Below are 12472 nucleotides of genomic sequence, written 5' to 3'. Positions count from 1 at the left end.
GACACCAGTCAGATTGCATGAAGGCCCACCCTAATGACCTCACTTTAACTTCATCACTTTTTTAAAGGCCCTATCTCCAAATATAGTCATTTTCTGAGGCATTGGGTGTTAGAGTTTCAATATATGAATTTTGGGAGGACACATTTCAGTCTACACCAGGTAGTGTCAGTAGATTAACACAAGCCATGAGACCTCTTTCCCTTTTATGCTTTGCAATTTAAATTATTTTTATAAGAAAGAAGGTTTGGGAGGCCTGTAGATATCTATATTGAAAGAGTTATTGTGGTTTTCTTATTCAAAAGGCACACAGTTTTGACTTATTAAAGATAATAGATCTCATTTAAATAATAATTTTATTGTCATGTTCTCTAATTTTATGGAATGGACTTATTTATTGTGATTCCTGTGTAATTGTTTGTGTATTACAAATCCTATTTATTAAGACTCTGACATGAGATTAACCTTTCACTTTGGCCCAGCCTAATGGGAGGAAAGTGAAGAAAGAATTCAATGTGATTATTACATTGAATGATATCTTTAAGGAGAATATACATCTCAAGGAGAAGAGCAGTAGAACTATAAATGAAAAACTTTCCTCGTGTGAGGTCTCTAAATATAAATCTGAATGCCATCAAGTCTTTTGAAACTAATTTCCCAGAAAAGTGAGGAAAAACTATAAAGGAATGAGATTTCTTTTTAATGAAATAGAAAATGTAACAGACCACTGGTTTTTTAAAACCCTATAATATGTTCACTATGTCGCACATTTAAAATTGGATTGTTATAAAGTATGTAATTATCTATTTGCTTAGTAATTGAATTAAATATCTTCCATCAAAAGCGATGACAGTAGTTGATTCATTCAAAGAGTATATCCATGTACAACTATATAACACTTAAATTTGTGGCATTAGCTCAGTGTGAAGTAGCATATTTATCATAAAGTGGCATCATGGAGTGCCTGGAAAACACAAATGTAACTCAGTGTTTGACCTACCTGCCATGACTAGACAAAGACCTCCTATTGCTCTTTATTTCCCACACTGTTAAGGAATTGCCACATCATTATTTCAGATACTATTTAGTCTGTTATATATATCTTTCGTCTACCTAGATTTCTAGTTTTTCACTTTAATGGTTTCTTAATAAATAATTTTTCTTAAAAATACATGCAATTCTCTTACAAATTATTGTCCTTGATTGAGCCATTGATTGGATACCTCTCACCTCTCGATAGGCATTAAGAATACAGACAAATTAAAGGGAAACCTCTTGCTCTCAAGTTGCTGAGGTCTACTTGTGGAGATAGAAAAGCAAATTAACTTTGCAGGATGATGTGATAACTGCAAAATTAGAGGTAAACATACGGTGCTTAGAGGCAAAGACCATAGATAATTAGTTAGATTCATGAGTTAGGTTGAGGATGGTGTCATGGAAGGTTCACAGAAGATAACAGCATCAGAGTGAATTTTGACAGCAATAGGAATGGGTGCAAAATGAGGAATACTCAGTGAAAAATTGTTCAACAGTTCTGATGTACACCTATTAAAGCATGATCCACGTTTGAAGAGGAGTGTTGAAATGGCTTGATACTAACCAGGAAGGACAATTTGAGTATTGAGACTACAGAAGGAAGGAAGACGTTTTACAAAGAGCCTTATATGCTCTACTAAGTTGTAGGCAATGGGAGCTTCAGAGAGCTTGATGCTGGGATAATATTTTTAGAAGATATTGTACTCAATACAAATTACTGCAAACTTAGCAGCTTCAAATAACACACATTTATTATCTCATAGTTTCCACGGGGCAGGAGTCCAGCCGTGGCCTATTTAGGTCTCCTGCTCAGGGTCTCACAAGGCATCAAGAAAGATGCCAGCTGGACTGTGTTTTCATCTGGATACCCAACTGGTGAAAAGTCCACTTTCAAGCTCCTTTAGGTTGTTGACTGAATTCATTTCCATGTGGTTGTATGCTGAGGGTCCCAGCTTGTTACTGGCTGTCAACTGGAGGCTGCCCTCTGCTCTTGGAGGCCACCCTGATATCTCAGATATGTGGCTTGTGTATGAGGAGTTCACAATCACAGCATAGCTTCTTGTTTCTTCATGGCCAACAGAATTTGTCCGTCTTTGGTCTGCTAAAATAGATTCTTAAATATTGTAATATAGTCATGGAGTAATGTCTCATCACTTTTGCTGTATTCTATCAGTTAGAAAAAAGTCATAGTCTCCTCCCAGATGCAAGAGGAGCACATAGTACAAGGGTTTTCAATAATGAAAATAACAAACAGAATATAGACTAGATCAAAATTATTCCTATGGACCACACGAGCAGCATCAGCATTTCCTGGGAATCTGTCAGAAATTCAAATTCTCTGGCCCCAATCCAGATCTATTGAATCAGAAATTCATGGAGTGGCACCCAGCATTCTGTGTGTTAACAACTTCTCCAAGTGATTCTGATGCCTGCTAAATTTTTGAGAACCACTGATGTAGGTGGTAGATCTTCTTGCTCTCCTGGAGTCAGGTTTGATGTACCACCTGATGATACTACAAAATAAGCTGGGGAATGTTTTCAAAATCAGATTGTCTTCTCCAGAATTAACAGGAATTGTAGAGGCGAAAGAAAGCAAAGAAGAGAAACTAAGAAACAAGAAAGTGTGAAGCTAGGCTCAAGCAGTTAAATCATTTATAGCAGTACATGATTCAAGGATGGGAATTTGAGGAAGTAGGGGGTGAATGCAATTCCTGAACGAAAGCACAAGAAGATAGAGTGAATTTTTATCTGTTTTCTATATTTAGGGGCCTGGCTTGAACATTTGGGATACAAAAGGGAGTAAGACAATGGATGTTGGTGTTTTTATCCAGGGAGAGTCTATTGAGTGAAACGACAAAGGGCTGAGATATATCCACTTTCCAGGGGCAGATAAAGAAAGAAATCAATAAATGTAGTATTAAAAAATGCAGGAGGGAAAACTAGAGAGATGTATCTTGCAAGTTAAAAAACAGAGGGCGTTTTCAAGAGTACCATGTACCACAGGACACTTAGAACACTCTCAGTTATGAATGACACAGACTTAATTGAAATCATTTAAAGCAATACATATCTGCATAAATGCAATAATTTTTTCACATTCATGGGAAGTCCAGGGTGATGACTGACTGGATCAGTTATGGCTGGATCCAGGGTTTTAAAATATGTTATCAGGAATTACTTTCTCTCTCTCTTTGTCTTTCTTCCTCTCTCTCTCTGTCTGTCACTGTTTTTCTCCATCTCAATTCTTTTTACCCTGCAGTTCCAGGCTCATCTTTCATTCCAGAGTGGAGGAGGGGGAACATGACTTTCTCTGCCTGAGCATCCATATAAATTCTGTAAAGGACTATCCTTGGATCACATGACCACTCCAAGAAGATAAACTATGTCGCCTGGCCAGCCTCATGTGCCCACTCTTGCAAAAAAGCAGAAAGGACTAATTGATTGACAGCCCACCAGAAACATTATTATTGCTAGTGAGGTAAGTTCTGAGAAATGTCCATTGGTTTTGAGCATCAAAAGGTCATTGATGAGCTAACCCTGATGGCCTAGTGGTTAAGTTTGGCATGCTCTGCTTTGGTGGCCCAGGTTCAGTTCTAGACACTCATCTGTCAGTGGCCATGCTGTTGCAGTGGCTCACATATAAAAAAGGGAAGATTGGCAATAGATGTTAACTCAGGGTGAATCTTCCTTAACCAAAAAAAAAAAAACCCACAAAAAGCAAAGGTCATTGATGACAGGGTTATGCTGGTAGCTGGGTTTCTACAAAAGCGAGATGGCAATGGTTTAAGAAGTGTAAAGAAAAGTAGGCACTGGTGAATTGTTCATGACCCCTGAAATGGCTTCTTCCAGAGAAATTCATCAGTGAGCTCCCAGCCAGAGTTGTTCAGCTTTCAGTTTAGGTTTTAACATGGTAAAATGAGAATTTAAAATTATTCTTACTTTCTCATCTGAAATAACTACCATTATACTGAAAGAAGAGTTTCTCTATCTGGTCCTGTGCTTTCCAGCTGCATACGTATCCAAGGGACAGAAAGTCTCCACGGGTCAGGGGCCATGCTCCATTGTGTCCTGGACTCCAAATTCCCTGCTCAAATGACCCCAAGTCCACTTCCAGGGCTTGCAAATTTCTCTTCTCCATGTTGATCCTCCAGAAGAAAGACCATACCACAGCTGGACACAACCCGAGGCTCAACAGGTGACTTTCTTGTTATCTGAAGACAGATGAACTTGGAAATGTGGACTATGATAAACAAATGCATGGCATGAAGCTTTTCACAGTGCTAGAGCTGGGGAAAGAAGCAAGGAAGGGTATGCTGTGGACCAGCTCTCCTTGGCTTATGAGTTCCAGCAAGGAACTCCAAGAAATCCAAGATATTTGAAATTGGGCTTCCAAGTCATTATGAATATATATTTGTCAAAGTAAGAGACTAGTCTATATTTTATTTAACACTTGTTAGCTTGATTTATAACTTTTAAATATTTAGACTTGTGTTATATAAACCTCCATTTGTATTCTGGCTTCATGCTCTACAACTGTTATGGGCAGATTATATAACTGCAGGGAACAAAGGATAGTATATATTGTAATTCCGGTCCATCAGTTAGTTATAAATTGTCAATAAGTACCATGATGCTTGATGTTGTAAAGTTCTAGTTCTTTGCTCTGACAATTTGACTTCAATAAATGGCCATAATTATGCCTCTACTTGTATCTATGCTCTTGGGTAGTTACTTCTCACAATGATTCTGGCCTTAGCTATGTGAATTGGTTTGGCCAATGGGACAATATCAATGTAACAGACACTCATAAAGTGTCTTGCCATTGGCTCCTGCTACTCTAATATTTCTATCATGTGAAAAAGCTTGAGCTAGTTTGTTGGGTGGAAAGAGACACATGGCCAAGCTATTCTAGCACCACAGCTGATGTCAAGCCTCTATCAGACATCTGAATGAGGCCATCTTAGGCCATGCAACCCCAGCTGAACTGCTTTCTGACCATACAAATCAGTTGAATTAGACCAGATCAGAACAGTCCAACTGGTAAACAAAACCTAAGAAATGATAAGCATTTGTTGTTTTAAAGTTAATAAATTTTGAGGTGGTTTGTTACACAGCAAAATTTACTGAAATGTATACCTGGAATTCTCACTCTTAAGTCATTCTTCATTTCCTTTTAATTTAGTCTAAATTCAACATGATATATGAGATCCTCTAAGATCTAATCTATGTTTGTTTCTTCAGCTTTCTCTCTTTTACCTCTCGCCGTCTCCAATCCTTGTATCCCATCTTACTGCCATTTATAGCTGTTTGCTAGCTTCTAAACACCACAAGTTCTTTCACAAATAGTTAACTGTTTTTTCCTCTTATCCTGCCTGAATTGCTCTTCTGCTTCATGTGTTGATCTTCTTCAAAAGGTAAATATCTGCTCAATTTTTCAACGGCCATTTTCTAACTTTGAAATCTTTCTGATCCACTGACAGAATAGTGCATTCTTATCTTTCTCCCATTACACTACAACATTTAATTGTACTCACTTATTTATGTTTATTGGTCTCTTTCTATTACATTATAAGTAAGGCAGCCCCTTGGCAGCACAAACTGTTACCTAGGTGCCTCTGCATCCTCAACTTCTAGTAGAGCTGATGATATATACTTAATGCAGATTTATTAAATGACAAAAGAAATAAGGAAGAAGGGAGGGAAGGATGGACCATAAGAAGAAGGGAGGCAATGTGTACAGATTTCTTAGTTTGTTTGAAGGACTGAGATGGAAGAAAGGCAATGATAAAACAAGTGAAATGTTTTTCTTTTTGTGGTTGTGGATTTTTTTTGTCTTTTTAAAAGTTTTCTTGAGAGGTTATCCTAGAGCATGTTTTTATTATGAGTACAAAGAGTCAAAATTCAAGAGGCAAGGGGGTTAACTTTTATATTAAGAGTCTTGAAGACGGCACAGTTGGATGTATTGGGCTTCCCAGCAGTCCATATAGAAGGATACTTCTTTTTCTAATATAGAATGTAAGGATATTGGTGACTGTGTGTGTGTGTGTGTGTGTGTGTGTGCAAGCAAGTAGTGATACAGGAAATTTAGTGAATACTCTACCACATTGTCTCTGTTTACACCATGAAATTTTAGGTAAGCAGGGAAGATGTTATCCTGTAAATGAAAGGGAAAGAGGAAGATAGAGGAATGGAGGAGTCCAGTAAAGCTCTGGACCAGCCAATGAGTTGACCTTGAAAGAGTGAATCAAGGATGTTTAGGGAATACCTAGGCAATTTGAATTTTTCCATTATCTTTCTTTGTTAGCAAACTTATTTATTGTGCTCTTTCTTTCTTCTTTTTAAATCAGCATCCTCTCTGCCAATCATACTTTCTCATCTTGTTATGGAACTTTTCTTGGTTTTTAGAGGATAGAATAATGTCTTTGTTATATGTCATCCTTATCCAAGTAAAAATGGTTTTACAGTTGTAAATCTTTTGATTTTAATATGATACCCAAACTTCCCATAATCATTTCACTTTTATCCATTTTCTGAGAGAATCAACAGTCAAGGAGCTTTATTCAGTTTGAGTTATTTAACATCTGGAAGGATTAAGTTGACAGAATTGTTGTGATAGAATTAATATCTCCTTTACTCCTTGACGTAGAAAGATGTGAGTAATTTGAAGTCTGACTCTCATCCCTCCCCTTCAATGTGAGCATCTTGTGGCTTCTCAAGAGAAGAGCTACTTGTATCAGAAATGGCTTATACATCTCTCATTAGCGTATGACTGTGAATACATATCTCTAGAATAATACTGTAGTAAAAAAGTTTTGGCAAGAATCAGGGTGAAATGAAAAACACCCAAATTTTGGAGTTAGAAAAAGACCTGGGCTTAAATCTTGACTTTCCTTCTTATTAACTTTGTGACCAGGAACATGTTTCACACTCTCTCTTAGGGACAGTTTCTGGATTTGATATAATAGGATTACTGTTAATATTAATGGAAATAGCTCTTCTAAAGGGGCAAGCAAAACGGGTGGCATATAATAGGTTCTTGATAAATGGTTTGCTCCCTTTCTCTTTACTACTCCCAGCAGCAGCAAAATAAAAATTTACAAACAAATGGTCATTTTTTTGTGAGTAGGTATTTCTTTATGAAGAAACAGAGGTTTGCATGAATTGTGTCACGTGCTGGGAGTGTTTAACTTTATATATTATATAGAACACGATATATAATTTACAATAAAAAATGTTGAATGGCTTTGAAACTTCCTTAGGGGTATTTGTTTTTGCAGTGCCTCATTTACTTCTCTGTTCTATGCTTTAGTAAATTCATAACAGGTAGTTGGGGAGGCAAAATATCCAAAAACTATTCAAGTATGTGAACACTCTTCAAATATATTTTGTCCAAAAAGAAGTGAGTAGGGAAAAATGTGTGCAGAACATTTTTTTATGGTAAAATCACTATATATCATATATGTATTTCAAGCTGGAAGACATTTGGGAAAGGAGTTCCTGGGTATTTTCAGGATTCTGAAAAGAGAGATGAAGAGAGAGAGAGGGGAGAGAGGGGGTGAGAGAGCATGCACACGTGTGAGCTGGATTTAGTCCCCAAGCTTAATTGGCATTCCTAAAGTCATCTTATCAACCACTCCTGCTTCCTTCCAGCCTCAGACAGCAGACTGTCTTTCAGATCTCCTCTTTGTCCTGAGGGCATAGACAAAGAAAGTGTCATCAAGAGGGACCTCTCACGAGCAGGAAATCTGACCAGACCTGGCAGGTATGTTTGGCCTGCGTCAGCATGAAAGGCAGTGGAGGGCCTTTGGGAACAGTTGGAGCAGCTCTCTCTTCCTTAGCTTTGCTCTTTGGTCTCATGGAAGCAGCTACTCTTTAATTCTGTATTCATTTTCAGTTTGATTCTGGATCCCTGAGCCACTGCCAAGAGTTGCCTGGACTCAGAGTCTAGAGCAAGAAATTGCTGGTAATTGCCTGTTACGGGCCAGGGACAATAGAAAGGCAGATAGAGAACATCCTGTACTCAGGAATTTAGAACTTAGTGGGTGAGACAGACTCAAAACCAAAGAAATATACTAGCAAGTTAAAATAAGATATGAAAGAAACAGAATTTTAAAATATAAAATAATGATGCATTTCTAATGAAGAAATTATTTATTATGTGATTTATTTCCCTGAAGAGATGTGATTTTGATGGCCAGGGAGGGAAGCAGATCGAGAGGTTTGGGTAAAGAGAAGTAGTAAGGATGAAGCCTTCTTTCTTTGTAATAAATGTCTCTTTGTGTTTTTGGGAAAATATAGCAAGCAGCAGATCCTGGGAATTTGCAACAGTCAATTCAGCAAAGAAGAGTTGGCAAAGCTGGATGGTGTAGTACCAAAGATTTCAAGAATCTCAAAGCCTGAGTTTGAATTTCAGCTCTGTCACTTACAGGTGGTAATCTCCAATGTCTTCATCTGTTAAAATGAATATTATAATAGTACCTACTCCATAGGATTGAGAATTAAAAAGGTGATCCACATAAAGCACCTAGCACATTATGTTGTCTATAGATATTGGATATTTTTGCTAATGTGAAATACGTTTTGATAACTGTAGTCATAAGATTATTTTTTCATTTATTCCACCTATAAATATCTCTGTATGTATATATATGAATATACGCAGTTTGCAACTAGAATGATAAAATGTTGGAAATATAAATCAATTTTTTTTTCAAAACTGACACATTGCTAATGTATATAAAAAATGTAAGTCCATTTTTTATCGACTATTGCCTTCTTTTTGAAGTCTTTACTTCAATTATTTTTTTACTTTGCCTCTTATTTTCCTTGGACTGTTGCTTGCATATAACGCAGTTCCTGGAACATAGTTAGCACCAAGGAACCCTCTGTTGCATGAATGAGTAGATGTATGAATGAATCACTGAAAGATGAGATAATGGTCATTACTACAATAAAAATTCAGAAAAGGGGTAGATTCACAAATTCCGTAGTCTAGAATATAATTGGCATAACTGTGGCTATCTGGAAAACTACATGTTGCTCATGATACTTCTCACACTATGTTAACACTACCAACATTCACGAATTACGTAGTTTGTATGGGGCCATCTGCAAAGAGTTATATACAATTCAACTTAAGAATCTCTTCAGTCCATCGATGGATGAATGGATAAAGAAAATGTGGTATACATACACAATGGAATACTACTTGGCTGTAAAAAAGAATGAAAGTTTGCCACTTGTGACAGACAACATGGATAGACCTCGAGGGCATTATGCTAATTGAAATAAGTCAGAAAGAGAAAGACAAATACCATATGATCTCACTTATACATGGAATCTAAACAAAAACAAAAATCCAAGCTCATAGATAGAGAGAACAGATTAGTGGTTGACAGAGGTCAGGGGTAGGGAGTGAGAGAAATGGATAAAGGGAGTCAAAAGGCACAGACTTGCAGTTATAAAATAAATAAGTCACGGGGATGTAATGTACAGCACGGTGACTATAGTTAATACTGAATTGCGTATTTGAAATTTGCTAACAGAGTATGTCTTAAAGTTCCTATCACAAGCAAAAACATTTTTTTCATAACCATGTAAGGTGACAGATGTTAACTAGAATTATTCTGGTGACCATTTTGTAATATCAAATCATTATGTTATATACTTGAAATTAATATAATGTTATATGTCAATTATACTCCAATTAAAAAAAATAAAAAAGATATCATAAAAATGAAACTTGTTTTAATATAAATACACATAATTATGAAATACACATAATTATTAAAATTGAGTGTGTAATACTTGCTGAGGTAGATTGATTACAAAATAGCACCAATTCGTCAATCCTCCCTGTATTCATATACTTTGCAGTGTGTCTGTGGTTCTCCCCACAACAAAAAGGGATCTGTGATTTCATTTGGGATAGCCTTCATACTTGCTTTTGCCAAAAGAATGTGTGGAGAGTGACCTTATGCTGGTTCCCAGCCTAGAGCTTGAGTGAACTAGAAGATTTCCTCTTTCTTTTGGAACCTTGACACTATCATGTGAACAGATCCAATCCAAGCTCCTGGATGCTTGGAGACACATGAACCATGCCCAGCACGCCTGATGACGGTTGGTTAATCACATCAGTGAGCCTCCAGGTAAACTACCACCTGATCACAGCAACATAAGCAAAACCAGACAAAATCAGCTGTCTTGATTAGATTAGCAAAATCACCTGGCTGATCCATAAACCTAGGTGCAATAATAAATTCTTTTAATTTTAAGATACTGATTTTGGTGTGGTTTGTTATACAGCAACATATAACTAATTAACATATATACTCTATGGAATCAGTTATATGCATAATCATTCATACGTTATACGTGAAATATCTTTATAACCTTTACATAGATATACACATTTATATGCACACATATAAATATCTTTATAGAAATGGAAGAAGGGAGAGAGAGTGTGTGAGTTGGGAAACTCATTGTTTTATCTCTCCTTCAAGAACACCATTGGCAACTGAGAAAATTCTAGCTTTATCTTTCAGTTAGAGATCTGCTGCTGCTAGTCTCTCTCCATAAGTAGCCTTAGCTCATAAATTTCCTATAGGCAGTAGCTGCCATTGAGTGGTGGTGCCAACTATAGCAAATAGAATAGGAACAGGAGAGAAGTTAGAATCCCTCTGAAGATTAGCAGTGAAACATCAAGCTTAAAGCCCTAGTTGGTAACCTATTCTTGGTCTCAAAAATGTAATTTCTAGTATATGTAGAATGGCCAGGATCCACGGGATGTCGTAATTTTAGACTTTATCCTCTAAGGAAGATATGGCCAAACTTGTCAAGGAATTAATTTAGTTATAAACATATGAAAACTCTCAATTTTTCTTTTTTTGTAGTATTCCAACATTCCAGTTCAACTCAGATTGTTATTTATAATATTCTCCTAATATTCTAATACAAAATGTCCCTATATAATTATGATTATTTAATCATATGGTTATGTGGGTCCTATACAGAATCTTAATACCTAGTCCTCTTCTTTTATTCCAGTTTACATGTATGAAACACAGAAAATAATATTCTAAACACTTCTGGTTTTGGTAAAGGTGTGATGTCATTGAGAAAAAACCTTTCAGTTAAAAACAGAATGCTTTGAAAGCATAAAATAGAAGAAAAACAGTAAAGAATTTCAGGCAAATTGTGACAACTGGAGAGGCAGCCCAAAAATATGAACGCCTGAAGGCTCTTGGCAATCAAGACCCAATCAAGTTGCAAATTGTACCTTAGTCTTGAGGCCTTGCAAAGTAAAAGTCAAAATATAGAGTATCTGGTAGATCCTTCTGCTTATTAGAATGAGATCAGAGTAAGAGCAAATCAAAAGAAAACCAGCTTCCTTTATTTCACCCAGGAGATGCAAAGGAGAATTGCCTTGGCATTGACCAGAGAGAAAGAGAGAGAGAGAGAGAAAAGAAACAAAGGAGAATCTTGTCAGCCCTATCAACAACGTGCAGCCAAAATTTTCATCACTAAAGTAGTCTAGGGAACTGTCTCATAGTAAATTGTGTTTTAAGTAATTCTGTCCTAGTCACCTGGCAACAGACAGAGCAAACACTAATCCATAATGGAAAAGCCATATCTTTTGTAGACCTTTAGAAGTACCCACAAAAATAATATTTTGAAAGCAATAAATGATGCAGTGGTTGAGATGTTTTAAACTTGTCATTTGAAAAGGGCCCGGAAGAAGGCTCTGGTGGAAGAGAGAGATTCTAAGTTTCTGTTAGACTGAGAAGTTGAAGGTAAAGACTAGAGAAGAGATTAAGAATATAGAAAATTTTATGATGACCAACGTTAAATTTCAGCAGGTGCAAAAGGATGCAGGAGTTGGAGAGAGGTAGAAGATGGGGTCAGGAAAGGGATTAGGGAAGGTATTTGTGATGATGACCAGGCAATCATGAGATTCTTGTAGGAAGTGACATAACTCCAGGATATAAGATATTCTGTGACGAATCTTGATCTCAAGGCAGAAGGTTACAGTATCTATGAATGTGGAGATTTTTCTCGGACCATGTAATCTCCTGGAGTTGGGGCTCTTGCCTGACTCCTGAAGAACCAAGATCAGATCAATCTTATACCAAATTTCAGGACAGCTTCTTAACCTCTAATGATAACGACTGGAGGGAGGGTGGGAAATAATGGAGGGTGGGATGTCTTACTCATGTTCTGGGGTTTCTGTTTTATTCCCAAACATGAAGATATGTCATGTCACCATAAAGTTCTCTACCTCTAGTGGTCTCTAACCTCTAAGCAGAATGCTAAAATATATTCTAGATATCTTTTTATTGCTCTTACAAAAATATTTTAAAAATTATGTTTTCTGCTGTTTTTGCTTATGTGTAAAAGCTCAATTGATTTCTGTACAGTAAAGCTACTCTCACAATCT

The sequence above is a fragment of the Equus caballus genome, chromosome 17 (assembly GCF_041296265.1).
Source record: "Equus caballus isolate H_3958 breed thoroughbred chromosome 17, TB-T2T, whole genome shotgun sequence".
Taxonomy (NCBI): Eukaryota; Metazoa; Chordata; class Mammalia; order Perissodactyla; family Equidae; genus Equus; species Equus caballus.
Note: the sequence above shows the minus strand (reverse complement) of the source record.